At 38.8% G+C, this 27854-nt stretch overlaps 1 pseudogene; it reads left to right on the forward strand.

Annotated features, from left to right (window-relative positions):
• The first annotated feature begins 17745 nt into the window (after positions 1-17745).
• On the forward strand, positions 17746-22717 carry LOC114047007 (annotated as a pseudogene).
• The last annotated feature ends 5137 nt before the right edge of the window (positions 22718-27854 follow it).

Genomic DNA, 27854 nt, shown 5'->3' on the forward strand with positions numbered 1-27854 from the left:
AATAAATGGAATTTTCCTTAATTTGTTAAAAATATCCATATAAAACTAAAATGCAGCATTAACTGTAATGGAGAAACACTAGAGACCATTTGCTTAAATCAAGGTTGTCCATTGTCAGTCACCACCATTGCTTGATTCAGTTCTAGAAATGCTACCTATAGTAATAAGATAAGAAAAAGAAGCTGAGAGAATAAACACAGGCATAGATGATATGATGGTTTACTTAGAGAACCATAGAGAGTTAAACAAAAATTTAATTAAAAAATAATTTCAGTTAAGTAGCAAGATATAAAATAAACTCTCAGAGAAACCACTAAAAAAGATCATCAAAGATTATAGAGAAGGAAGCAGAACAGATCAGCTCCCACCACAACTATGTTCATAAAGATGTAAGAAAAGTGTGAGATTGAGTAGTGATCAGGAAATTTAAGAAGAAACCACAGGGGGTCATTTTTTTTTCCAGCATGAGATTACAGATTTGGCCCACAGATAAGTGACCAGAGTGGAAACTGAGGAAATGGGTATGGACTAGCAACATGATCCACTTTAACTCTAGAAAGAGATTGCAGACTGAATTGTAGATTTATACCCAGACCTGAGGTAGGCCAGCAATGTGCTCTCAAACTCTCTCTCCCTCTCTCTCTCTCTTTCCCCATCTCTCCGCATCTCTCTCCATCTCTCTCCATCTTTCTCATCCCAAAGAGGGATCAAAGAATTAGTTCTTCAGGATCAGACCAGGGATAGGCTGGCAGACAACACTGTCTCTTTCTGATCCCAGAGTAGGACCATGAATTTATTACCTGCTCTCAGACAAGAAGTAGGTTCACAGCACTTTCACTCTGACCCCAAAAAAGGATCTGTGATTCAATTCCCCAGTATCAGACCAGGGGTAGTCTGGGATTATTTCTTTAAAATTAAGTTATTTAGATCCTATTAATTTTAACACTTTCTTTAGTAGCCTTTTAAAGAATTTTTTTATTACATTATATTCATAAAAGGAAATATTTCTGCAATTGTTTGTTAAGGTTTTATGCCCTAATACATAGCCAAATAATAAATATGTATATTCCTTTCTATTCTTATTCAATAATTGCCAGAGATGTATCATATTTAATTTTTCTAAAATTCTGTTCAGGTGTATAGCTTCTTTCTTATTTTATTTTGTTAGATTTTTCTAACTCTAAAAGAGAAATATTTAAGTCTCCCACTGTTATGGTTTATTTCTTGATGTAAATTCAGCTTTTCCTTTAAGCATTTAAATGGTACACCATTTGGTTCATATAAGCTAAGCATTGAAATTCATTCATTGTTCAGGATGCCTTACAACACAATGTAGTTTCCCTGGTTATATCTTTTAATCAAGTTTATTTTTCCTATTGCTTGATCGGAGATCATGATTGCTGAACTTACTTTTTTGAGTTAGGCACTTTATTTTAATATCATGTAAGTCTTTCTTCATGTTTCAAGTATGTTTTTTGTAAACAGTACGCTGTTACAGTCTGCTTTCTAATACTTTCTACTATCATTTCCCATTTTATGGGTGAAATCATCCCTTTCACATTGATTTATGATCATTAATTGTGTATTTCCCTTCATCTTATTCTCTTATATTTTTCCCCCTCTCCTTTCTGCCCATTCACATTTACAAAGGAAAATGCTTAATGCAGTTAGTTTCTGCCTTCTGCTTCTCATTTCTTCTCCCCACCCAGATCTTATTTTTAGGTTGAAGTCTTTCCCAGATCACTTTCTTACCTTTTATCCCTTTTGAGCTTAGAATTTGTTTTGCTTATAGCTAATCCCTTTCTGAATCTAACTTTCCTCTTCTTTCCTTACTCCTCCTGTCCTCTCTCATTTCCCTATTAACTTGAATGTGTTTCAAAACCAAATTATTTACATGTGCTTGTATGTATGTCCAATAGAATAAAAAAAAAACAATGCTACTTAAATTAAGGAAACTTATTCAATGTCATACTAATAAGACTTCCAAAAAATTACCCTATAGAGCTAGGAAAAAAAAAAACAACTAATGAAATTCATTTGCAGGAACAAAAGGTACTGAATCTTAAGGGAAATAATGAAAAAGTGGTAAGGAAGGTGGCCCAGATCTCAAATTATACCACAAAGCAGAGATCATCAAGATAATTTGGTATTGGCCAAAAATTAGAGAGGTAGATGGTAGATAGAACAGATTAAGTACATGACATACAGAGAAACATAGTAACTTAGTATTCAATAAACCCAAGACTAAGAACTCATTATTGGACAAAAACTGATAGGAAAACTGGAAAGCAGTCTGGCAGAAATTAGGTGTAGACCATCACCTTATTATCCCTTGTACCAAGATAAGGTCCAAATGGATAACTGACTTAGATATAAAAGGCCACATAAAGTAAAAGAATAAGGAAGAAATTACCTTTCAAATCCATGGATAGGAGACCAATACATGACCAAACAAGTAGAGGACTACAGAGGGTAAAATGGATAATTTTGGTTACGTAAAATTAAAATATTCTGCACCAACAAAAAATGCAGGTAAATTAGAAGGGAATATTCAACTGAGAAAAAGCAAGTTTCTCTGATCAAAATCTCCTTTCTACGTTATATCAGTGACTGATTTAAATTTATAAGAATAAGAATCATTTTCCAGTTGAAAAGTGATTAAAGTTTAGGAATAGTCAGTTGTATAAGGAAGAGATCTGAGCTTTCAATAGTGATATGTAAAAATGAACCAATTCACTAATAATTAGAAAATTTCAAATTAAAGTGAGTCTGATGTTCTACCTCCCACTCATCAGATTGGCAAAGTAGATGAAATAAGGAAAATTTTTAAATGGTGGAGGGGTAATTGGAACAGATATTTTGGAAAACAATTTGGAACTATGCTCCAAAAGTTACTAAACTATTCATATACTTTAACTTAGCAACACCATTACTTTATCTATATGCCAAAGAGATCAAAGAAAGAGGGAAAGGATCCATATGTACACAAATTATGATAGCAGCTATTTTCTTGGTGGCAAAGAACTGGAAACTAATAGTGTCCATAAATTGGTAAATGGCTAAACAAATTATGGTATATGAATATAATAGAATATTATTGAGGCACTATAAGAAATGATGAAGGATTGGTTTCAGACAAACCTCGAAAGCCTTGTATCAACTCATGCAAAGTGAAGTACACTGAACCAGATGAACAACTTATATTATAACAACAACACTGTAAAGACAAACAACTTTGAAAGATTTAAGAACTCTGATTAGTGCAGTGACCAACCATGATTCCAGGGGACTAATGATAAAGAATGCAAGCCACCTCCTGACCAAGAAGTGATGGGCTAGATATGTGCAAGGAAACACACATTTTTGGACATTATTGTGAGAATTTGTTTTGCTTGACTATGCATATTTGGTACAAGGTATTCCCCACCCCCTCCAGTTAGGAAGTGGAGGGGAAAGAAGGTAGAAGGGAAAGAAAATAAATCCTTGATAGCTGACAAAAATAAAAATTAAGAAAACAAGAAAATACCCACAAAATTATCAGCCTTTTTATATATTATCAACAAAATCCAGCAAGAAGAGATAGAAATAGAAATCTCATTCAAAATAAGGACACAACATGTGAAATACCTGAAACTCCACTTACCAAAACAGACACAAGAGTTGTATGAATACAAGTGCAAAACACTCTTTATAGAGATAAAGAAAGATAATTGGAAAGAAATTCATTACTCATGGTAATAAATATGAGAATATTACCAGAATTAATTTACATATTCAATGCCACACCAATCAAACTACCAAAAATTACTTTATAGAATTTGGAAAAGTAATAACAAAATTCATCTGGAGGAACAAAAGTTCAAGAATTAGACCTCTATACCACTTCCTGGCTATTTCCACCTCCTGCCATTTTGCATATACTCCTGCTTTCTTCAATCCCTTTCCCAACTCCTTTCTTTATGTTATCTTTCTCCATCAGAATATAAGTTCCTTGAAAGCATGGTGGTCATGATTGCCTGTACTTGTTTTCCCTAAACTTAGTATAATGTCATGATGTAGTAAACACTTAGTTAATTATCTACCTATCTATCCATCTATCTATCTATCCACAAGTTAGAGGAGAAAGAAAATGTGTTGTTATTCTGTTGTTTCAGTTGTGTTTGACAGCTTATGACCCCATTTGGGATTTTTTTGGCAAAGATACCGGAATGGTTTGCATTTCCTTCTCCAGCTCATTTTACAGATGAGAAAACTGAGGCAAACAGGGTTAAGTGACTTGCCCATGGTCATACAGAGAATAAGTGTCTGAGGCTGTATTTTAACTCAGGTTTTACTGACTCTGTGTCCCACACTCTATCCACTAAGCCACTGAGCTGCCCAAAAAAGGAGATTTTTTTTGCACTTGTGGATAGGAGAAAAAATATTGACCAAACAAGAGACAGAGATGATAATCAGATCATAGTATCAGATTTAGAGTTGGAGGGGACCTTGAAGTCTATCAAGTCAAAATCTTCATTTTGCAGATGAGGACACTGAGGTACAAGAGGTTAGAGAGGCTAAGTGACTTGCTTATTTTGTTTAGTTGTTTTTCAGTTGTGTCCAACTCTTCATGACCCCTTTGGGGTTTTTTTTGGCAAAGATACTAGAGTGGTTTGCCATTTCCTTCTCTCCTTCATTTTACAAATGAAGAAACTGAGGCAAACACTGTCAAATGACTTGCCCACAACTCAATAGAAAGAAACCTCTTGGAGACTAATGATTATTTCATTTGGCATCTATATCTTTTGCACCTAGAACAGTGCCTGGCACATAATAGGTGCTTAATAAATGTTTGTCGATTGCTCAATTGCCTAGGGTCCCACAGCTAGCAAAAATCTGAGGTAGGATATGAACCTATTTCTTTCTGATCTATTTTGCCCTAGCCACTACCCTACTTTGTCTCCTTAATCATAACAGATAAAATGGACAAATTTATTTATGTAAAATTGAAGAGTTTTTGCACAAACAATATCAGTGGAGATAGAATTAAAATGGAACTAGTTAACTAGGAATAATCTTTGAAGCAAATTTCTCTGATGAAGGTCTGATATCCAAGATATTTAGGGATTTGATAAAAACATACAAGAGCAAGAGCCATTCCTTAACAGAAAAAGAATATAAAGAGGCAGTTTTAAAGAAAAGAAAGGCAAAACTTCAATATACATATGAAAAAGTACTCATAATCACCAATAATAAGAGAAATATAAATTACAACAACACCCACTTTCACGCTCATCAAATTGGCAAGGAGGCTGCTAGGTGGTAGAGTGGGTAAAAGCCCTGGATTTGTAGTCTGGAAGACCTCAGGTCAAATCTGGCCTCAGACACTTACTAGCTGTGAAACCTTGGAAACGTTACTTAATCACTGTCTGCCTCAGTTTCCTCATCTGTAAAATGATGATAATAAATAATTCCCACCTCACAGGATCATTGTGAGAATCAAATGAGATAACATGTGTATAGCATTTTGCAAACCTTAAGCACTAGAAAAATGGTAACTATTACTAAGGGCTAGAGAGGCAGTGCCAAAACATGCCCACTAATCTATTGTTGGAGAAACAATGAATTTGTCCAACCATTATATTTGGAATATACCCAGGAAGTCACTACACTGTGTACATCTTTTGACCAAGTAATACTAACGCTAGGCATATACCCCAAAGAGGTCAAAGACAGAGAGAAACACCTGTATATATACGAGAATATTACAGTGACACTTCTTTGTTGTAATGAAGAATTAATTGAAAACAAAATGGGTACTTATCATTAGGTAATGGCTGAACAAATTAGGATAAAAGAATCTAAAGATCAGGGACGGACCTGTGATTTCAACGGTATTAGAAACTTACAGGTGAGGACATGCCCTTCCCCCCAACCAATGCAGGGCAGCACCTTCTTTGCAACATATGATCTAGAATGTTGCCTAGAGTAGGAGTATCAACCATGCAGGCAGCCTTGGGGTCATATGCAGCCCACAACATCACCAAGATAGCCCCAATCAGATTTAAATCAATTGAGAAACACTTAACAAAATAAATTAAAATAAAATAAAACATAGATAACATTAATATGTTGTTTTCTAAGTCAACATGCAGCCTTCATAGATCCTTGTGTATGGTTTAGTGGCCCCATCTCTATGTGAGTTTGACACCACTGGCCTAAATCACTAAGAGGTTAATGAATTGTCCCAAAACACACAGAAAATAGGTGTGAAAGATAGGTGTCCCCATCCTGAAGTAGATCTTTTTGGCTTCAAGGCCAGCTCTCTATTCATACTTCTTTCCTTATGAATAAAATGGAGTGAGTGTGTGTGTATGAGTGTGTGTGTGTGTGTGTGTGTGTGTGTGGTTGTGTGTCATATGGAACATATATTCCATAAGAAATGACAAATAAAGGGAAACCTAGGAAGACTTGTATGAACTGATACAGAGTGAAGTATGCTGGAACAGAAAATAACTTATGCAATAATTGCAATGATATAAAGGAAAATCACTTTGAAAGACTTCAATACAATGACTAATCACAACTCCAGAAGGCTAATATAGAAATATGCTTTGTACTTCTTTGCAGAAAGGTAATGGACTACGTGCCTTTTCAGACACAGTCAATATGTGAGGTTGTTTTTCTTGACTATGTATTTGTTATGAGAGAGGGTGTTTTTTTTTAGAAGGGAGGGAGTTATAGTAGGGAGGGTAGGTGGTTAGTAATGATACAAAAGAAAAGAGCATCAATGAAACATTGTAAAACATAGAGGAGAGCAGAAGAAAATTCAGAAGGGGACACAGCCTAGTGGGTAAGTGTTGACACTACTGTATTCAATATAATTTGAACATAAAAAATGAACTATATCTAATAAGAGAAACTCATAAGGGGTAGCTAGGTGGTGCAGTGAATAGAGCTCTGGCCTTGGAGTCAGGAGGACCTGAGCTCAAATCCAGCCTCAGACACTTAACACTTACTAGCTATGTGACCCTGGGCAAGTCACTTAACCCCAATCGCCTCAGCAAAAAACAAAAACAAAAACAAAAAAAACCAAGAGAGATTCATGGTTTCATTCACAATCTTTTTCTGCTCTTTGTAAATTAAAATGTTCATGTTTGTTGATGCTTATTAAATTCATAATAAAAAAAAGTTTAAACCTACTCTTAGGCAGCATGTGAATGATAAAGAGAAGAGTAAAGAGATTGAAGGTTTCCAATCCATTGCAAATTGTGTAACCTGGGGCAAATCATTTCACCTTTATGGGCTCTAGTTTCCTCATCTGTAAAATGAGGGGGTTGGAACAGATGATTTCAAGAGTCCCTTCCTGCTTCGTATTTATAACCATATGATCCAACTAGCATTTATCAAGCACCTACTACGTGCAAGGGCCTTAGCTGTGTGCTGGGGATCTAAAGAACAGTGACAACAACCAAATAGTATCTATCCCCATGGAGCTGTTGACAATTCCAAGCCCCTGTCAGTATTTCCCATGTGGGGAGTAACCCATGCAAATGGTCACCTCGCCTCCGCCTTCCCAGGCCCTGGATCCCTACACTGCTACCCACTTGGTGTATTTAGGTCTTGGTTTTTGTGCTCTTGGCCCTGAATGGTTCCCAGACCCCAATTAAATCTATACAAAGAGCAAACCCTTCCCACTTTTATATAGAGCATTGACACCCCATTGTGCTGTAGATGAACCATTTTGTGAATGTTCTGGGTTAACACAGGGTCACTGTAACTGTTAATCTGTAAGGGGTTGAAAAACTGCAGGATAATTGAAACATAGCTCTGGATTCAGACATGTGGAGGAAGGTAGAAAGGGAGGGGGAAGGAAGAGAGAAAAACATGAAAAAACAAGGATTTTGTAATTTATCCTTATTTGTTAAATTACAAGTGACCTAAAGACCAAGGAAGAATGTGTCCAAGGACCAGATATATATGTCACAACTAACATAGTCTTTGGATAAAAATTTTGAAATGGAAAAATACATAATAACAATAGAAAAAAGAATAACAGATAAGAAACAAACGAAGATTAATTTTTTAGTAAGAGTCTCTAAAGTTACTAGGGAGTAGAGGACAATAATAATAATAGACATCATAATCCCATTCCCAGGCACCTGTGTTTCTTCTAAGGCCCCATTGTAGAGTGACTCCTAATTTCAATAATATTCAACAAACATTGACTAAGTACCTACTATGTTTAGAGAATTATACTGGGTGCTAGGGGAGATATAAAATTGAAGTAAACTATGATCCCTCCCCTCATGGTGTGTATAATCTGGTAACGCCAACAAAAATAACTAAATACATACTTAAGTTAGTACATGAGAGAGCTACAAAAAAAATTATGCAAGAGGTCTGAGGGGACAAACACTGGGAGACCAGGAAAGGATTTCTGGAGGAGGTGACATTTGAGTTGGACTCTAAACTGATGGATAGGTGAAGAGGGGATAGTAAAGTATCTAGGTATAGCAAATAGTGTAAGTAAAAGATTGAAGTGTGTGTTTGGTTGGGGGGGGCAAGAAAAAGGTATAAGAGGGAAACTTTATGGAAGATTTGGCATTTGAACTGTGCCTTGAAGGAATGGAGAACTTTAACAGATGGAAATGGTGGTAGAGGGAATATTTCATTCTAAGCATGGATGGCAGTTTGAGAAATGTCACAGAAACAGAAGAGGTCAGAGCAGAAGGGAGGAGTGAGTGGTACAGTTGAACTGCAATGTAGAGTACATGAAAGGGTGTTGTATGAGATTAAGACTAGGAAAAATAAGTTAGATACAGATGGAAAGGATCTTGAATACATTATCTGGTAGCAATGTGGAAATACAGCATAATTAACATTTTCTCTATCACTTTATTAAGTCCAATCAACAATGCAATAAATCAAGCCCTGATCTGTAGTATTTGCCAATTTCCTAGGTGTAAATGCTCACACCGAAAATTTAACACTCAGCTCTTGTGAGAGCCAGTATGAGCTGGCTCCTGCACACTCCTACTTGGGGTACACTCACAGTTAGTGGGCATGGCATGGATGAAAATCCAGCAAAATAGACTGAGAAAGGGTGATCAGATGAGTAGGAGAACCAAGAGAGAGCAGTGTCACAAAAACCTAGAGAGGAGAGACCATCCAGGGAGAGAACGTGGTCAATAGTAGCAAATATTGCAGAGATCAAGAAAGGTGAAGATTGAGAAAAGGCCGTGAGACTTGGAAATTAGCAGATCATCAGGTGAATGGAATGGATTAGAATGATCCAGCCAAGTGCAGCACACTGGATACAGGAATTCACTCAGGAAGAGAGTGGCATGTGGCCTTCCTTGCTCCTACCATCCCACTGGGCAACATGTTGGGTGGTGGTGAAGATGAATAGTGAGATACACTCTCTAGCTGAGGGCCCAAAAGCCTTTGCAGACTCAGGTTTACATAGGGTTTTCAAACAAAGGCTATGCTATGGCAGACATCAGGTTGCTGGTGGGGCAGTGAAGTCAAGGAGCACAGATCAGTAGTAAAAGAGAGAGGGAAGCGGTTTCTAAAAATTAACCAGGAAAGCCTATTTAGGATGAGGAAAGTGTAATGCTAGTTATGCTGCATCAACACACTTGCTGGACACTTACAGCAACCAGCTCTGGCTAAAACTGGGTGCAGCTTAAAGTTTAAGCATACCAGAGTTGTAATAGGATGCAGCTCTAGGACAGGGGGACCATATACAGACTCCTCTCCTCTGGTTATTCAATTGGTTTCTTTGTAGAGAATTTTTTCAGTTGAATGATAAGACTGGAAACCAAATTGTAGAAGGCTTAGAAGAGAGTGAGAACAAAGAAAGTGGAGGCACCAAAGTAATGTAGCTTATAAGGGGAGGAGAAATATAGGAACATTAGCTGCAAGGGATGGTGGGATATAAGAAAAGAATTAAAGAATTATCAAGCTCAAGCCAAAGCTATTTGCTGCAATTAAATGCCTATAGTGACAGGAAGGGCATCTTGGGTATGAGAATCAGCCCAGGAGTATTGGTTCATATGTCAGATGAGAGTTAAGAAACCATAAAAAATACACTGAAATTGGTGGAGAGACATCATTGCACAAACACATCCTTTGTTTGCTCCAAGTACTTCTGGGAGCCCTGTGATCTGCCTTGTCCATGCAGGGTTGATGGACAACTGTTATGACATCTTGGACCTAGGGAATTCTGATTAACCATCGATATCTTGGAATCCCTTTCTTGTTTATCCACTTGTGTGTAAGTTCAATATGGCTGAACACGGGCCCCCAAGACAGATTATTTTATGATAATGCAATGTCTGTGTCTATGTCTGTCTGTGTGTCTGTAGAAGACAGATTCCTTAAGTCAAGGTTCTGTCAGACTATGTAAGACTATGATCAAGGCTGATCACAGCAGAGTTCCAGGTGAGGCAGTGATGAAATTCACCATGCATGTCAGTAGTTGGTCCATGTCCCATAGGATACTTGTGCTTCCTCCTCTCCCATTATTATTCTTGAGATCTACATCTGGGAGTGGGAGTGTGTACCCTTTCATTACCTATTCCTGAGATTCCTCAACTTTTATTAATGCAGTCTCATAAAATGGAAACCATTGGCTGAGTATCCTTGCCATCCTTGACTAAGGAGAAAGAAGGCAAGGACTCTAAAGGCTAAATCTGCTGGAGCCCACAATGAGCCTAACACAGCAGAGAGGGGAGAGCATGGCTAGCATACTGTGCCAGAGAAGAAAATTGTTTCAGGTAGAAATCTTGCATGAGACATGCCACCACGATAGTTGAGTGGAAAGAGCATTGAATCTAAAGTCAGAGGGGCCTGAGAGGCAGCAGGATATGGTAGAAAAAGTTCTGACTCTGGGGTCAGACCATATATATTCAAATCTTGCTTCTGTCTCTTACTATGTTACCTTACACAAATCGTTTAACTTCCCTGGGCCTCAGTTTCCTCATCTGTAAAATGATGGGGTTAGACTAGATGACTTCTGAGGTTCCTTCCAACTCTTGTTCTATGATGCCATGACCTGGGTTTGAAGCTAAATTCTGCCGCTTGTCTCCAGTTGATCTTGTATATATAGTTGTCTGCATATTATTTCCACCATTAGATTGTGAGCTCATTGAGGGCTTTCTTTGTATGCCCAGCAATCTGGACAGAGCCTGGTCCATAGTAGATTCTAAATGAATGCTATTTACTTTTACTAGCATTTGTTAAGTCACTAAAGGCCTCTGGGCTTCAATTTCCTCATCTGTAAAATGAGGGAGTTTGACTAAGTGACTTCTGACTCTAAATCTATCATCCCACGAGCACTTTAACATCCCATGAGCTGCTCTGTTTGTGTCTTTTTCCCTGACCTGACATACTGATCATCATTTGTATTTTTACCATTACTCTATCTCCTTCCCATCTCTTCCCTACCCCTTTGGATTTGCTTACCCTATGGAGTCTACCTTTCACAGCCTCCTGTTTATCTCTCATGTCATGACTTGGACCAGGACCTTTTCCTTCAGGAGGATTCTCTTCCTCAGGCCTTATTGATGGTCCTTTGTCACTAGCACCCAAGGACTCTACCCATGTGAGAAACGAGGATCTGGCAGTACCCTCAAGCAAAAAAGCCAAAGCTATTTGGTGGTGGAAGAAGTGACCAGCGGTCACTACAGGAAACATGCTGGTGGGGAAGGGGGTTTGGTGTTTGGTCACATTGTCAGTGTGACTCTCCTTTCCGGAATAGTATCAAAACCACAGCTCTTCCCTTTCCGGAATAGTGTAGAGCTATTACAAGTGAAAATGATTCTGGAAGATACCAAGTATTTCTCAGCACAGACCTCCCAAAATGCTCCACAATGTGAGAGATAGTAGTTCTTGAAATACCAACAGCCAAAAATAACCTAATATCCTTAGATACACATTTAACATGCTGACTCTAGGGAACATCTATCTAGAAAGGCAATATAGAACATGGATTTGGAATCAGAAGGCTTGAGATGCAATTGGAGCTCTAGTTCTTTCTGGATCTTGTGCCCTCAGACAACCCTTACTGGGCTTCATTTCTCACCTTTATAAAATGAAGGAGCAATGGAAAAAGCAGTAGATCAGAGTTCAAGACTAGGTTCTGCCACTTAATACCCATGCTGTCTTGAATGGATCACTTAAACATTTTGGTACTCAATTTATTAATCTGTAAAATGGAGGGAACTAAGATTGGACTGGATGACTTTTTAAGGTCCCTTTTAGCTCTTAATCCTATGATTGCTAAGTTCTCTCTCCTCTCTAATACTCTAGGATTCTCAAGAGCAGCATGTGCTCCACTTGGAGTTTTCAAAAGGTCTAACCTTTCTCTGCGTCCTTGAATCTCAGCTCCCTGAGCCTTTGGCTTCCATGTGTCTCAGCTCACTGACATCTCAGATGACCAGAACTGCAGTCTTCTGTTCACCCTTCTGGCTCTAACTCCCTGAAATCACACTTATTCTTAGCCCCTCTTCTAGTCAGCCAGCAGACTACCCAATCCAAAACACTTGGTACTCCTCCCCAGAAGAGGAAAGATGGTCAGTCACAGAGATGATGGCGCTTCAGTGTCGGTACTGGGCCACCAGGCTCAATAACAGAATTTCAACACCTGGTGTTACCATTCAGCTAGCCCAGTCACGTGCTTTAGGGCATGAATGCCAGGCATTAAACAATGAGATGAAAGATCAGCTGGCCCATGTCACCTGGCCAGCCGCCTTACAGGGTTTAATTACCCTAAATGCTGTAGTTAAATGAGCATGCTGGGAGTGGTGGATGGAGTGTGAGCAAGGCATGAAGGGTAGGAAGGTTGTCCCATGGCCCCCCAGAGCAAAGTTCAGAGGACTAAGGGTCTGTTTCTAAGCAGAGAAGGGCAACTCATTGCCCCCTTTACTGGCAAGGACATTAAAGATGATGTCTGCAACACCTGTGTTTTTATTACAGGGGAACCAAGCCACCACCTGGCCAGCTGCCCCTAGGAACCATTGAAGGGACATTACGTGGTAAACAGAAGCCATCAGGATGCTTAGGGTGAACTGCCCTCCTGAGAGGCTGTCAGCATCAGCTGAGGCCTATTGTGCCTATATTGGAGCCAGTTAGAAAAGCATCAGTCCCTAGAAAACCTGGGTGGAAATAGCATTTCCTCAGTTGCTGCTGCCACTCAGCATAACCCCTCCTCCCCCTCCAAATCTGTTGCATCTTGTGGTAATTTGTTTGATATTCTTGAGTCTGACACTAACAGACTCCTAACACACTGTGTCTATATGACCTTTCCTCTGTCACGAAATGAGCTCTGGCTTGGGCTTGGTAATTCTCCAACTCTGCTCCTTCCATAATAATACTAATAATTCACATTTCAATGGGGCTTTAAAATTTACAATAAAGAGAAACCTACTAACTCTCAAGGTAACCAATTCCACTTTGAGAGACCTTTCATTGTTAGGGAGGATTTTTTTAATATTAAGCCTAATTTGCCTCTTAATTTTTCTAATTTTGTCCTCTGGGGCCAATCTATTAATAACTAAGTATTTAGATAGAGCCAATAGGTTGAGTACAGGCAGCAACCCATTGAACATTCCCTTCCAAACAACTTTAAAATAACACTTTAAGTCAAATTTTGGAGCAACAGAGCCAACAAAAGGTCGGAGTAGAACATTTTTTTCAGCCTAAAACAACTAAGGAGGTGGGCAGGGGACCTCTGTGATCTCGGAGCGGGAGCTGGCTCAGATTGTTGCAGCACCATCAGTAGTGGACCTTGGAGGCACTTGCAACAGCAGCAACAGTGGCATCAGCTTCCGGAGATGGTAGAGGGTCAGAAAGAGATCACAGGGGACCATTTGCTGGCACTGGGTGAAGCTGATGCTGATTGGCAATGCTTTTGCCCATCAGCAGCTCTGGGTTGTGGTTCAGAGCTGAGAAGAGCAGTAGTGTTTGTTGCTGCAGGATAGTAGTGGCAATGCTTTTGCCCATCAGCAGCTCTGGGTTGTGGTTCAGAGCTGAGAAGAGCAGTAGTGTTTGTTGCTGCAGGATAGTAGTTGACCTGGTCACAGTTCCAGGGCCAAAAAAAGTGCTAGTGCTAGTACTTGTGGCTTCAGGAGAGCAAGGGCCCTTCCCAGGTAAATACTAGAGCACAGACCAGGAGAGTAATGACCATACTTCTCCCCCAGATCACACCACCTTGGAAGCACCAAAAACTTGAAGACCCCAAAACTATCTCTGCAAATAGCAGCATGGAAAAAGATTGAAGCTTAGGATAGTGCCTTCCCACCCTGAAGTGAGCAGAACCCCATTTTAACATAAAGTTCAAAGTTAAGAATTAGGCTGGGAAAATGAGCAAACAACAGCAACAAAGAACTTGATCATAAAAATCTACTATGGTAGCAAGACAGACCAAGACATAAACTCAGAAGGTGACAATAATGTGAAAACTGCTACAAGGAAAGCCTCAAAGAAAAATGCTAATTGGACGCAAGCCCAACAAAAATTCCTGGAAGCGTTAAAGAAAGCTAAGAATGATAGAGAAAAAATTGGGGAAAGAAATGAGAGTGATGCAAGAAAATTATGAAAAGAGAATTAACAGCTTGGTAAAAGAGGTACAAAAAATACTGAAGAAAAGAACTCCTTAAAAAGCAGAATTGGTCAAATGGAAAAATAACTACAAAATATCACTGAAGAATATGATTCCTTAAAAATTAGAATTGGGCAAGTGCAAGTTAATGACTCCATGAGACATCAAGTAACAATAAAACAAAATCAAAAGAATGAAAAAAAAAAACAGAAGAAAATGTGAAATATCTCATAAGAAAAACAACTGTCCTGGAAAATAGATTGAGGAGAGATAATTTAAGAATTATTGAACTACTTGAAAGTCACTTTAAAAGAAGGGCTTAGATATCATATTATAAGAAATTGTAAAGGAAAACAGCCCCAATATCTTAGGTCCAGAGGTTTAATCTACTGAAGAATCCACTGACCACCTCCTGAAAGAGATACCAAAATGAAAACTTCCAGGAATATTATAGCCAAATTCCAGAACTTCCAGGTCAAGGAGAAAATATTGCAAGCAGATGAAAAGAAATGATTCACACATCAAGGAGCCACAGTCAGGATCACACAAGATTTGCTTAGAATATGATATTCCCTAAGGCAAAGGAGCTAGGATTACAACCAAGAATCACCTATCCAGTGAAACTGAGTATAATCCTGTGGGGGAAGAATGGATATTTAATGAAATAGAGGACTTTCAAGAATTCCTGAAGAAAAGACCTCAGCTCAATAGAAAATTTGACATTCAAACACAAGATTCAAGAGAAGTATAAGAAAGTAAACATGAAAGAGACGTCAAAAGGACTCAATAAAGTTAAACTGTTTATATTTCTATAGGGGAAGGTGATATCTATAACTCCTAAGAACTTTATCATTATTAGTGCAGTTAGAAAGAGACTACATAGACAGAGGGCATGGTTGTGTGAGTCAATTATGTTGAGATGACATACAAAAATAAAAGGATGGAAAAAAGGGATGCATTGAAAGAAAGGGAAGGTAGAGGTGGAATGGGGAAAATCATCTCACTTAGAAGAGGTGTGCAAGAAAGAACTTTTATAGTGGAAGGCAAAATGAAGATGGTGGCAGATAATACTTGAACCTCACTCTCATTGGAATTAGTTCAAAGAATATATATGTATGCATACTCAGTTGGGTACAGAAATCTATCTTACCCAATAGGGAAATAGGAAGAGAAGGGGATAAGGAATGGGGGGGGTAGGAGAATGATAAAAGGGACAGGAGATTAAAGGAGGCAATGGTCAGAAGCAAAACAGACTTTTGAGGAGGGACAGGTAAAAAAGAATGAGAAGGATAAAGAGAAGAAAAAAGGATGGAGAGAAATATAGTTAGTAATCATAACTATGAATGTGAATAGCATGGGCTCACTCATAAAACAGAAGCAGATAATAAAATGGATTAAAAAGCAGAATCCAACAATATATTGTTTACAAGAGACAAACTTGAAACAGAAAGAGACGCACAGAGTTAAAATAAAGGACTAGAGCAAAATCTATTATGCTTCGTTCCGCTGAAATAAAAAAGACAGAGGTAGTGGTCATGATCTCAGACATAGCAAAAGCAAAAATAGACCTAATTAAAAGAGATATTCAGGAAAACTATATTTTGATAAAAGGTACTATAGACAATGAAGTAATATCAAACATTTTTATCAAAAATTTTTACAGAAAGTTTCTCTGATAAAGGCCTCATTTCTCAAATATACAGAGAACCAAGTCAAATTTATAAGAATATAAGTAATTCCCCAACTGATAAGTGGTCAAAGGACATGAACAGGCACTTTTCAGAAGATGAAATCAATGCTATCTATAGTCATATAAAAAATGTTCTAAATCTCTATCAATTAGAGAAATGCAAATTAAATGTATTCCAAAGTATCACCTCATACCTACAAAAAATGAGAAATGCTAGAGGGGATGAGGGAAAATAGATACAATAATAGACTGTTAGTTCAGTTGTGGACTATTTTAACCATTCTGGAGAACAATTTGGAATTACACATAAAGGGCTATAAAACTATACATATCCTTTGACCCAGAAATACCACTATTAGGTCTATATCCCAAAGAGATCAAAGAAAAAGGAAAAGGATGTATATGTACAAAAATATTTATATTTCTATCGTGGCAAAGATTTGGAAATTGAGAGAATATTCCTCAATTGACGAATGGCTGAACAAGTTGTGACACATGATTGTAACGGAGTACTATTGTGCTATAAGAAATGATGATAGGGTGGTAAAAAGACAAACAAAGATGGCAAGACCTATATGACCTGATGCAATGTAAAATGAGAGAACCAGGAGATCATTATGCATGGTAACAGCAATGCCCATCTAAATTCTCAATTTCTCAAAATTTTGTTTGTTTGGACAACGCCATGGAAGATGTCGTATGTTAAATCCAAATAAAAGAATTGCCTATTTACAGCAGGGTTCTTCAAGCACTCATATATTCAAATGACAAAGCAAATAAAAAAAGTAATAATAGTATTAGTGATAATAACAATATTTCTATTGCTCTCAAGGTTTAGGAAACTTTTTAAAATAAAAATTGTTGCAAAAATATGATTGTCTTCATTTCACAGATGAGGAAACTCAGGATTAGAGGAGAGTGATTTGTCCATAGTCACATAATGTCCAAGCTGGAATTGAAACCCAGATCTGTTATTTCAAGACGCACCATACCATGCAGCATGCATATTATAAAGAATGTTATAGGCTCAGATTCTTAGAATCTATACCTCACAGACTTTCAGACGTCTTAAGAGTCTGCCCAATATGACGGATGTTCTAATAAACCTTGTCTTTAACTGAAAAAGAAGAAAAGAAAAAAAAGGGTTGTAATTTGTAAAAATCCATAAAAACCAAAGAACTGGTTTAAGCAACCACACTGGAAAAACAAAGTGGATGAAAAAAATGCATATGGCCCTGAATGAAACATGATGTTAGACAAGCAGCCTGTCAAATTTGTCAAACAACTTATGTACCTTGACCAAATTCTGTTGGTGTAAAATAAGTGGGGGCCAGAATTGAATAGGAAGAGGAGGTTGAGCTAAATTACATATTGCAACTGCATAGTGCTTTCAGAAATTGTAAATTACTCATTACTATAAATGCCCATTAAAATATACCCACACACACAGAGGTTGCCCTCAGGAACAGGAATGTTGTGGCCTGCCAAGCTGCTTGCTGGCTGAGGGAATGTGGAGAACCACATGGAGAATAACAGAGTGCTGAGAACTGAAAGTGGTTCCAACATTGACCATACTGTACAAGAAAATCTAAACATTGTCTGTAATTCTACATCCTTTCAGGCCCAGCAGTTAAATCTTCAGAATGGCTTAACATTAAGGGACCTAGACCAGCATCTTGAACTTGATCTTGCTATTGATCGGGCTGATGAAGTAGACCCTGACCTCAGTCTCATCAAAAGCAGTGGAGGCTGTGATCCAGGACTAGAACTGTTACAGGGAGAATTCAAAGAGTCTTGGGGTCCAGGGGGTAAAGGTAAATTCTAATTGAAGTCATCTCAATGGCATACGGGCCCATGACCTTGGCCCAGATGTCTGACACAATGGCTAAGCTGCAAATGGCCATTCACTAGATAGACCTTGGAGTGAAGGATAATGGAAACTTCCTGCTGGACTGGAAGGTTGATTGGGTGCACAAATAGAGTGAAGTGAACATAGGCATCATAATGATACCAAGAGTCAGGGGCTCAAGTCTATTAACATGTCTGATACCCTCCTTTGGCATGCAAGATGGCTCAGTGAGTGTGAGGAAGAAGTTATCTGACACAAGACAGGCAAGGTCTGTAATTATAGCAGGGAAATTTATCGGAAGAGAGCCTTTGCTTTAGTGCATTTGTCCTCGAATGACCAGCAGGAATATGAGAGGGTCTGTCCAAGTCTCTTGAAATGTTGAAATGTCTCCGTTCTCTTTTTAAAGAAATATGTAAATATATGTATTTTTTATCTACAAAAATATTAGCGTTTTTTTAATGAAAAAGGTAGAACTTGATTTCGTGTTTTATATGAAATACTACTCAAAAAAGGGACAGTTAGTTATTTTGAACTCTTGATTCAAGGCTGCTGACTTGTCATTACGTTTCTAAGTGTTTGGTTTGCTGAGGTCACTCTCCTAGCCCAGTCCGCAAAAGGTCAAACCAGCAGCCCATTGATGCCTTACTGGAACCACTGAAGTTTTCCTATGACTATTTGGGGTTTTTTTGAGTTAACATTTTAATAGCACACAACATTTAATTACTTTTTTGGATCAGGTTTACAAGTATGGAATCCATTTATGCCCTTGACAGTGACTTTTCATTGACATGCCATTTTGAACTCAGTCATGTCACCCATCTGCTGAGGTCACAAAAACTGGAAAGCACATGACCTCTTGGCCTGTCTACCATCAAAGATTTGCCCAATACAGCCTAAGTACTGTTGTGAGATACCTCTCTTACAAATGTGACTTTTTAAAATTGTCATCCTGCTGAGTGAAGTCAGCAGAACCAGGAGAACGTTGTACACACTAACAGCCGCATTGTACGATGACTAACGTTGATAGACTTAGCCCTTCTCAGCAATACAAGGATCTAAGACATCTCCAAAGGTCTCATGATGGAAAATGCTATCCATATCCAAAGAAAGAACTATGGAGTTTGAATGCAGAGCAAAGCATACTATTTGCTGTTTTTTCTTCTGTTCTGTTTTGTTTTCTCTTTCTTGTGGTTCCTCCTATTGGTTCTAATTATTCCTTACAACATCACTAATGTGAAAATATATTTAATAGGAATGTATATGTATAGCCTATACCAGATTGTGACCATCTTGGAGAGGGAGGTGGCAAGGAAGGGGAAGAAAAATTTAAAACTCAAAAACTTATGGAAGTGATTGTTGATAAATCAAAATAAATCAGTAAAAAAAACATTGGGGGGCAGCTAGGTCGTGCAGTGGATAGAGCACCGGCCTTGAAGTCAGGAGGACCTGAGTTCCAACCCGGCCTCAGACCAAACACTTGACACATACTAGCTATGTGACCTTGGGCAAGTCACTTAACCCCAATTGCCTCACTAAAAAAAAAATAACATTGTCATCTTTTTTGGTATTACTAGCCTGTTTCCTCTGCTCATCCTACAGTTAGTTGTTTACATAGTTGGGCATCTGATTTCTCCTTTTTGTATAGAAAATAAAGCAACTCAGTGATACTTCACATACACAGACACACAGACACACAGACACACACTCACCAATATCCTCTCAGTGATGCCGGTTGAGGAATTTCTTGACCAGAAATAGTAGAACCCTGAGGAGCAAATGCATCCACAAATATTGGTCAGATGGCTGTGGACCAAAGATATGAGGCCAAACTAAAAGCAAAGAATTTTATTAACTGAGGGACACCGATGGCTGATAGGAACTTTAGTTTCTTAGAGTACACATTCGTTTTTGTGACTTTTCACTCCTGGTTAGAGTACACAACCAGAAACGTTCTGTGGCAACTTAGGATAATTAAGTAAAGCATTTCACAGGACAAGGGGTAGAGAAAGAGGGTATCAGCAAAAGGGAAAAGGGGGTACAATTTCTAGGGGAATATTTGCCAGAGAGATGGCAAGATCTGTTATCAAACATGAGAAAACATTCCTAGTTCAAGGGCAAGAGACAAAGGGAGGTGATTAAATATTTTTACAATTGTTAAAGAAGTTCATTTAGAAAAACAAAATGCCACAGATTTTAGAGGTTGCCAACACAATCAACCCCAAAATAAGAAGTTGAGTGGAACCAGTGAAGGCAGAAAGAAATATTTGGAAAGAGCAGCCTCCAGAAGGACGTAATAAAGACAGAAAGCTCATTGCATGCAAGAAAGATAAGGCTTGTTTTGATTAGCACCAGAAGGTAGAAGTAGGAGCAAAGGGTGGGAGTTACTTAGGGGCAGATTTTAGCTACTATAAATGGCCATTTGAGCTGGCTTCAAACTATAATCACCACCATCAAAGGTGTAGTAAGAATTTCTAGAATTCTTTCCCCTGCTCTATACTGTCTCTGAACCTGAAAATGCTCAAGGGTGCTGGACTAACCATACTCTAGATATAACCAGAAACAGTGCTGGTTTATTTGAATAATGCTACCAAGTTGATGCCAAAGGGATTTGTGGACTAGAGAGATGTGTGTGTCTGTGTGTGTGTGTTAGATTGTTTTGTCAAGCTTCTGGACCTATGCTCTGCTGCTTATTAGCTATGTGACCCTAGGCAAGTCATTTTATGTATAAACCTCAGTTTCCTCTTCAGTCAACTAGCCTTATTAAGGATGTACTATGTGCCAGGGACTGTGCTAAACACTGAGGATAAAAAGAAAAGGCAAAAATGCTATCCACATCCAGAGAAACAACTATGGAGTTTGAATGCAGATTGAAGCATACTATTTGCTCTTTTTTTTCTTCTGTTTTGTTTTGTTTCCTCTTTCTTGTGGTTCCTCCTATTGGTTCTAATTCTTCCTTACAATATGACTAATGTGAAAAGATGTTTAATAGGAATGTATATATACAGCCTATATCAGATTGCATGTTATCCTGGGGAGGGAGGGGGAGAAAAATTTAAAAATCAAAAGTGTATGGAAGTGATTGTTGAAAACTAAAAATAAAATAATTTAAAAAAAAGATATTTCCTGTTCTCAAGGAGCTCATAATCTAAAGATGGGTAGACAACATGAAAACAACTACGTACAAACTAGATATAGGTGATAAAATGGGGGATAATCTCAGAGGGAAGGCATTAGCATAAAGAGGGATCTGGAAACTTAAGGTGAGACTTGAAGAAAGCAAAGGAAGCTAGGAGAAGGAGGTGGTGAGAAGGAAGATCATTTCAAACAGCCAGTGAAAATGCCTGGAGCTGAGAGATGGAGTGTCTTATGGGGGGGGATAATAACAGCTGCACCACCTACCTCATAGTGTCTTTGTGGGGACCAAATGAGAAATGGAAGTACTTTGTAAACCATAAATGTCAGCTATAAATAACTTAATCCAAAATAGAACAAGTGCATGAGAGCTAGAAAGTATTATGGGTTGTGGCTAAGAAGACAACAAATCGCAGTAGAAAGAGGGCTGGATTTGGAGTCAGAAAATCTGGGTTCACATTCCAGCTCTTCTATTTATTACGACCTATGCAAGTTTGGACAAGTCCCCTCCTCTGTCTGGGCCTACTTCCTTATCTGTAAAATGAGGGTGTTTCTGAGATCCCTTCCAATTCTCACATCCTATTATCCTGTTTCTGACTGTGGGAATCAGGGAAAGCTTCCTAGATCAAGTGCCAGTTGAGTGGGCCTTGTAGGATTTCAAAAGCAAGAGACAAGGGGTGGGGCCCTTCCAGGAGTAGGGAATTGACCAGAAAACTTCCTTGCAGTAGTGTGTATACGTCCTAGTAATTTTTTTTTATTTTTTGGGAATTTACTGATGCATTCTTTAAAAAATAAAATTTATTGAAGCCCCCTCCCACTTTTTTTAACATCATAGTCTTTTCTGACCCCCTCCCTGATGCCTCTAGAACTGAGCACTACCCCTTATAACAAAGAAAAACAATCAAGCAAAAATAATACGTATATATGTACCATAGATCCCCCTGGTCCCCATGGCCGGAAGGTCCGTAGGTTAGATTTTATAATTTCACCCCCCCCTTTGGGTTCCCTGGTCCCCTTAAGGGGGCTTGGGAGGACCTAGGCTCTTCTGTTCTGTGCTCCAGCTCCCAACAGTGTTATCTCAATTGTAGAGGTGGTCTCCTGCACACAAGTTCCATTTAGCCAATAACAGTCAGACTAGCTCTTGCACAGAAATATTTACTTCAAAAGGTAAAATTACAAATATACTAACTTACTCCCCCAACACCTAGCAGGCATGTTTTTCTTTGTACCACTTCAGTCCCTGGGGAGAGGAAGGGATTAGGTTCATAGTTTAGCTTGGTTCCCATAGAGCACAATCCCAGTTCCAAGTCCAAAACCTTCCTTGGGCTTGAGTCCCAGCTATCCTGGCTCCTCAGAGCTTTCATGTGGGCTGGCTGACTTGCCCACCCTGCTTGAAATCCTAGCTCTAAGGTCTCCATGGCTCCAACTCTTGGTCCCCTAGGGTTCCCATGAAGTCCCATAAGGATCACCTGAGGCACCCGAAACTGAGGGCAAACAACACAGAACAAAAACAAACACCCCTAGGCCTATTTCTCTGAGCTGAGATAAAAGAGGGAAAGCAGGAGAAGGAAAGTCCTTTCCCTCTCATTGATTTAGTTCATGCTATAGATGAACTGGAATCCTTACACTCTGGACACAGCAGGTAAGAGTTGCCTAAAGGAAAAGGGTAGAGGAAATGAGTGGCCCAAAAAGGACTGACTGATTCAGTCTTGCCAGTTTTAAAGATGCAGGCAAACAATCAAAGGAGGCTACCCCTACCCATGTCATAGGGGATGTAGAAGACTCCGTGAGAGACAATCTGGACATGCTCCAAAAGTCCCTCAGGGTGCCTCCATGTTAGGATAACTGGGTATGCCCAGACCAGCCTGGATGTGTATATATATATGTATATGTGTATATACAGATATACATATGTACATGTGTATTGTATATTTATGCATATGTTAAATATATCATCAGATGCAGTATATATATATACACACATATCTATTATGTAATACATACACATGTAATCCAGATGTGTGTGTGTGTGTATCTTTAGATGTGTGTGTGTGTGTGTATACTGATATATTCAACATTTTGTCCCTGTAGTTTCCCACCTATCTGCCAAGAAGAGGGAGTTAATGTTTCATTATCTGTTCTCTTGGACCCAAATCAGTTACCATAATTACTTAGAGTTCAGCTTTCTTTAGCATTGTTTTTATTTACATTATTGGAGTCATTGTATATAGGCTTTTCAGCTTATTTCACTCAGTATCTCATTTGTGCTTTTTTTTTAAGCATTCTGTGAATAGTGACTAATCTTTGTGGATGGATTCTTTTCCATAAATGTGGGATCCACTCGTATTTCATAGTCAAAGGACACTGTTGGCCCTTCCTAGTGTCAGAATCCATTTCAATTCCACAAGCATTAAGCACATAGTTGGTGTAATATGTTGTACTAGGCAGAAAAATATAAAGATAAAAAAGACAAACAATACATCCTAGATTCATAGATTGTTCCTTGTTCCAAGAGGTCATCTAATCTAACACCATATTCCTAAAGATGAGGAAATGGAACTCTGGAGGGATACAGAAAACTTGTACAAGGTCAAATAGTTGGTTAATGTCCCAACCAGGACTCAAACTCAGGTCTCAAATCCAAGTTTGGTTCACTTTCCATTATGTTGCTCCACAAGAGTTTGTGGTATTGTGTAAAGAATTTTGGATTTGTAGTGAGAGTTGAATTCCAATCCTGACTCTGACACTCGATGTGTGACCATGACCAATCACTTCATTTCTCTGGGCCTCCAATGCTTGATCTGCTAAGTGGAAATGAGAGAATACTTACCCATTATTTACCTCATGGGGCTGTTGTGAGAAAAACACTTTGAAAACATGAAAGTGTCATATGAATATGAGTTCTTAAAGGAACAGATGAGAAGCATGTACAAATAATTAAAATAGAAAATAAAATAACATGCTAAGTGTATTGAGAGGTATATTCAAAGTCCTAAGAAAATGTCAAGGGCAGAAAGAATATTTCCACCTAGAAGGCTGAGAAAAGGCTTCACACAGAGGAGGTGGCAATTGAACTGAAGAACAGGTTGGATTTCAGGTGGGGATAGGAAGCCACTGTAAGCAGAGGGGATAGCTGAGCCAAGGCTAGAACATGTTCAGGGGATGGTGAATTGTTCAGTTTGGCTGGAGTTCAGAGAATGTGGGTAGAGGAAGAAATGTGAAGACTGCTCAGGTGTTTTTGGTGCCAGCTGTCACAACCTACCAGGGGCAGGGATGATATGTACTAATGATTAAGCAATTCCCTGGTGAGAAGGGAAATCCCCACCTGGGCATGAACAGGTGGTTCAATGGAGGGAGAGCAGATATAGACTGAAAAGCTAAGTTGTGTCCGTAGCAAGATTTCCTCAGAACACCTTGCTGCTGGGGCAGGTAGTGAGATTGATTAAAAGGCAGATATTTAGAGCAGGAGGAATCCATATAAGATTAAGAAACCTCTGGTGCGGGTAGCACCAAAGAGTCAACCATTTTGTTAAAGACACCACTCAATTTTAAAGTACTGTGCCTTCCTTCTCCACCAGAATTGTTGAAAGTACTATGCTGAAGAAGAATTCATGAGGTCCCACTGCCTCTTTTCTTCTCAGACAGTTAACTCTCAGGACCTTTAAGTAGTGGATAATACAACACTTGAAAGGCTATACCACACTAGACAGGCAGATGATTCTGTTTGAGAAATTGAATGAGGATTCATGACCCCTACCCACAATTGCAACTTTAGATTGAATTGGTACCATTCTAAAATTTTCTAACCCTTGTGTTAGAGGTGTTCCATCATGGTATGAAAGACCTGAGTATACTTTGGGAGATTTTCTCATTTCTCTGGCTTATTGCTTCCACCCAAATGATTGATGAACTTCAGTATCTGATGCCCCCCAAGCCAATGGCACTAGTTCCCTTCAACCAGGGTACCAGATCTTTATAAACTGGTTTGAAGGAGGAAAAATACTCCAGGTATGGATGTATAGTTTAAGAATGTACTCTGAACCAAGGTGACTACTTTTTCCTGAAGACTTTACAGTTCCCTATGGCCATAGCCTTCATACACAAGGGACTTCTTAGGGGACTGAACTGTCTCACTTATATTTTAAAAGTAAGACTTCCTCACCAAATCTGTAAAAGGGTACCTATGGTGTTTGTGTTTCTCTGTTTCAGCACTGCTTACATCATCACTTCCTGGCAGGTCTAGCAACTCTGGGTAACATCCCTACTCTCTAATTGTTTCTCTTTTCCCCATGTTTTTCCTTGGAGAGCTGGTTGGAGTTATTCAAATGACCCATGGCTGCATTCTGAAACATATAGGAAAGGGAGTGGGGAAGACATTCATCTGGGTCTGTTCTTGGTAGCCTGGCTTTCTTCTTTGGTTCCAGTGGGCACACCCCCTTGAAGCTGCTTCCTCCCTCAGGAACTGCTCCTCTGTAATTACACCTATCTGGTTTATTTGTCTTTTCTCCCTATTAGGTGTGGAGTCTCTGACTGATTCAATAGCTACCCTTCTAAACTACACAGCTGATATCTGGTGGAAGAGAAGAGAGAGAAATCTCTTTCTACACCACTGACAGCTCCTGGCTTGCAATCTCTTCCATTCTTAAAACACTGAAATTTGGTTAGGGCTTAGCGACTTTAAAGTCCCCCAGGGTGTGGCTAATTTGATCAGCTAATCAAGTTCTCTTCTCACTCAGAGGTTATACCTCATAGAGAGATCATAGGGTGTTAAACATTTTTAACCCATCAAAACCTCATCATATGTAATTCTACCAACTGGGAAAATCACATCCTCTGTCCTTTACGTTTAATTGTGGTAAACTGAAGTCCCCTTCCCACCAATACCCTAATTTGCATTGATATGTTGCTCTGACCTTGGGCAAGTGCCCACTAAGTCTCTTTTTGATTCAGTAGCTCCTGTCAGGCCATGGGCACATACACCAGATTGTAGAAGGTCCTGAATTCCAGGCCAAAGGATTTGGACATTATCCTGTAAGGCAGAATTTTTCAAACTGTATTCCTTCATTTCTCTCGAGTTCCACCAAGCAAAAAGTGGGCAATGACAGACAAATTCATAGAACAAACCTACTACTTTTCCATGTGTTGATTTCACACAACGCTTCGAATTTAGCTGTCCAGGACAACCAATGAGATAGGTCAGAATAGATCACATGACAGAAAGTTGACTTTTAATTCCAAGATTCAATCATTGAATGCATCTAATGAGATATAACTTCTGTGTAGTAGAAAGAGTGCTGAACTTGGACTCAGAAGACCTGGGTTTGAGTGTTGGTACTAGGTGTATGATCTTGGGCCTAGTACCTTCCCTTTTCTGGGTTCCTATTTTTTCATTTGTAAAACAAGAGGATGGACTAAATGACTGCTAAGGTCCTCTCCAGCTCTACTGACCTTTAACAAACAGCTGATTGCTGTCTTGTACATGTAAAATAATGGGCATCTATTAGGATCTCAAGTTGACAGCTGGAAGATTAGCTCTCATTTTACTGATATTTATGTAGCCCTCTAAAGTTTGCGAAGCTTTTTACTCAGGGTATCTCATTAGCTCTTCACAATAACCCCATGAGGGGTTACATTAATTCTTCTCCCTATTTTAGAGATGAAGAAACTGAGGACAAGTGACTTGCAAGTCACATAGCTAGTAAGTGTGTGAGGTGGAATTTGAACACATATATTCCTGATTCTAGGTCTAAAACTCTATCTACTAAACAAGGTGTGGGGAACCTGCAGCCTCGAGGCCACATGTGGCCCTCTAGGTCCTCAAGTGCAGCCCTTTGACTGAATCCAAATTTCACAGAACAAATACCCTTAATAAAAGGATTTGTTCTGTAAAACTTGGACTCAGTCAAAAGGTTGCACCCGAGGACCTAGAGGGCCACATGTGGCCTCGAGGCTGCAGGTTCCCCACCCCTGTACTAAACAAATGTGTCATTTAGAAGAAACAGACCCTGAGAGGTTGTGACATGACTTATTCAAAGTTATACAGGTAGGCAGCTGGGTGGCTCAGTGGATACAGCACTGGGTCTGGCATCAGAAAGACCAGAATTCAAAACTGGCCTCAGATACTCACTAGATGTGTGATCCTGGATGAGTCACTTAACATGTTTGCCTCAGTTTCCTCAAATCAAATAGGAATAATAAAGAATAATATCTACTTCAGAAGGTTGTGAGAACTGAGATATTATTGTAATGTGCTTAGCATATTAGCCTGGCATATAGTAGGGACTATTTAATAAATAACACAGGCAGTAAATATCGGAGCCAGGAATGAACCCAGGTCTTCTGATTCTAAACCCAGGAATCCTTCCCTCATAACATAGGGTCTATTTACATTCCTAGTTTAAAAAAAACCAAACATTTTTATATCAAGCTGTTTTTATGCTTTTTATAACTGATTGAGTCAAATTTGTAAATTTGAAGTTATAGGAATGTAAAGGTGTTCCCAACAAAGAATCTGATGACAAAATAAATATCCATGGTTTCATTCCCAAATTCCCCAAACACAAGAAACACAAATTGGTTTTGTTTGTTTTTAAATGTGC

Source organism: Vombatus ursinus, unplaced genomic scaffold (genome assembly GCF_900497805.2).
Source record: "Vombatus ursinus unplaced genomic scaffold, bare-nosed wombat genome assembly UNPS02014786.1, whole genome shotgun sequence".
Taxonomy (NCBI): domain Eukaryota; kingdom Metazoa; phylum Chordata; class Mammalia; order Diprotodontia; family Vombatidae; genus Vombatus; species Vombatus ursinus.